Source organism: Anneissia japonica, unplaced genomic scaffold (assembly GCF_011630105.1).
Source record: "Anneissia japonica isolate Jap-2015-1 unplaced genomic scaffold, ASM1163010v1 scaffold573_len2283161_cov171, whole genome shotgun sequence".
NCBI lineage: Eukaryota > Metazoa > Echinodermata > Crinoidea > Comatulida > Comatulidae > Anneissia > Anneissia japonica.
The window spans coordinates 981,084-983,272 of record NW_022719802.1 but is presented as its reverse complement, the minus strand read 5'-3'; positions in this window follow the sequence as shown (position 1 = coordinate 983,272).

Sequence of the window (2,189 nt, the reverse complement as noted above, 5' to 3'; positions counted from 1 at the left end):
CTTCCAAATTACGAATTATTTATTTTATTTTCTTATTAATAAACATGCTCAGAACAATGTATCCTCTGAGCTGGAAAAGGCCGCCCGATTTCTATTTTTACCAGGGGCGCCCAAAAACCCTAGTTATGTCACACGGTTTCCATAACGAAGCTGAATTGAAAGAGTATACTTTTTGAATGCAATTGAACCTAATAAATGTACTGTATATTCAAAAACCTTTATCAGCTTTGTAGATTTTCGAAGTGTTTAATCATGTTTTTATTATCAAACGTATGGTTTTGAAGTACGTCGCCAGAAGTACTGGTGGCCAGTGGCGGGTCAATCAGGAATTAGGATAGAATTTGCCCAGGGAAGGGCACAGAGGGGGATCTATACCACCCCAGCCCCACCATGAGGTTGAGGCGGTATCTCCGTTTCTTAAAATAATTTGAAAAATTTAGGGGCGGGTTGGCTAGGCCCTCCTTTAATGACGTACGTATAGGGAGTGCAGCCAGTGCAAAAGCACTTGAACCCGGGGCTATTAGGGGCCCGTTCTAGTTCTAAAAATATAACTTCTATAACTCAATAATATTTTAGAGGCCATAATTAATTATGTTCATTACAATTTACCTCGTACCACCAATTACGACAACACAAGCCATGCTTCGAATCTTTAATTCTATAAAGTCCGTTTCTAATGAAATACCAGTACGCATGTTTTCGTTGATATTTTATACTTTGAACCAGGGAACAGTGAAATTGGTTGTCTATTGTTCACGTGTTTGGGCACTCTTTATCAGAGTCTCCTGAAGCCCCGAACGAAAAAAATTTGTATGACTTGACCTTATTATATTCTCAATATCCTAGGATATAATTACAGTTTGCCCTCCAATTCGAGACAAATCTTGAGACCTGAACATTGGAGTGGTCTCGGGGTTGGTCTCCAATTAGAGGACTAGCTTTGTTTTGAAACGTTGAAGATTGTTATTTTAGTCGTTGGAAGTGTGGTCGCGAATTAGAGGGGTCTCGAAATTAGAGGGGTCTCGAATTGGAGAATGCAGTGTAGGCCTATTTCTTTTGTATTAAGTAAATTAAGATTTTCGATTAAGTAGACTTCACCACGGCACTGGATCGGATCGGATCAGATGTCTTTTACTTTTTAGGACACTTAAAAAGTACCCTGACTAAAATATTTTGTACTCAAAAAATTCTGAGGTGGTCAGAAAGAAAGTCTGTATCTGTCCCTCTAGTCATCAAAAGGGCCCGGAAATTAAAAGGAGAACTTGTTTGTGAGTGGGGGGGGGGTGGGGGTAGGGGAACTTCCGTACCCATATAAATGAGGAGATAATAAAATAAAGTTATAAATATACATTTTAAACTCTTGAATTATCATAATTTCTGGGGGATTCACCCCTAGACTACGATTCGATTACGCCTGCTTACGCTTTCATCAAGGGAATCGACCCCCATCTGGGACATTGAAACCCCGCCGGGAACTGGAGCCTCCCATGGAGCAGTATCGGTTTTTTCCAATCCTCTCAAATTCCGTCGATAGAAGGTTTTGGGTTTTAATCTATAGTATAGATTCTAAGGTGAACCAGCCTTTGCTTAAGGTTGTCTTAACATTGTAGTCCTATCAACTTATGAAGTTCTTCATGCGAATGCAAGAAAGTGTTAACGTGCAAACAGACATAAATCGATATTACCTACTATTTTATAAAGACATAAGCAGTAGTCCTAATACTACAGCGGCTACATCTCCGACAAAACAGTCATTCTTAAAGACCAATTATGCCTACTTCCTGTTAATAAGGTGCGTAGATTTTTTTTTTTGTATTTGAATTGCTCATTCTAATTAGAACTTAACTGTTGCTGTTGTACATCCGTACGATGTGAGGCTGACATGACTGTCTTGTGATAGGGGCCTACAGTTCATGGAGGTAATTTACCTCCATGATATTATACAGTTAAGTTGTAGGCCATGAGTAGTTAACAATGTAAGTGTAAGTGCAGCTTACTATTCTATAACAACGGAACCATTTAATCCTCGCACAATCATGAATCAGTCTGTAGAAGGTAATTCAAAATCAGTCTCAAGTTCTATATACTTTCAATTACTTTCCAATGTAATGTTTGGAATATTTGGAATTGGACAAAATAGTATAACTTTAATAAAATTATAATATAAATCCGATCTCTTATACACATCT